The 268-nt window shown below is 84.3% G+C and overlaps 1 protein-coding gene across 2 annotated transcripts in view; it reads right to left on the reverse strand.

Moving 5' to 3' along the window:
- AGPAT3 (1-acylglycerol-3-phosphate O-acyltransferase 3) overlaps positions 1-268 on the reverse strand; it is a 151,699-nt gene that overhangs the window by 91,215 nt on the left and 60,216 nt on the right. The window contains exon 1 of one of the 2 annotated variants that reach the window (XM_021679254.2): positions 144-259. The exons of the other annotated variant lie outside the window; for it this stretch is intronic. The gene's annotated coding sequence lies outside the window, so the exon portion shown is untranslated. Of the gene's footprint in view, positions 1-143; positions 260-268 lie in introns of those variants that run through there. 2 annotated transcript variants of the gene reach the window in all.

The raw sequence follows: 268 nt of genomic DNA on the forward strand, positions 1-268 counted from the left end.
GGGGCCAGCGGGCCCGGGGCCGACTTCGGGCGGGGGCCGACCTCGGGCGGAGGAGCGACCTGGGGCGGCGGGGGGCGGGGGGAGGGGAGCGACCTCGGGCGGCGGGAGGGGGGCCCGACCTCCGTGGGGGCCGCGCCGCTCACCTGCAGCCGCCGCCACCTGCTCGTCGCGCGCGCGGCCTCGGCGTCGCCTCCACGGCCACTCCGGCCGCTGCGCTCCGGCCCTGGGCGCGCCCGACCCTGCGTCGGGCCTCAGCGAGTGCGGCGCC

This window comes from Neomonachus schauinslandi, chromosome 1 (assembly GCF_002201575.2).
Source record: "Neomonachus schauinslandi chromosome 1, ASM220157v2, whole genome shotgun sequence".
Taxonomy (NCBI): domain Eukaryota; kingdom Metazoa; phylum Chordata; class Mammalia; order Carnivora; family Phocidae; genus Neomonachus; species Neomonachus schauinslandi.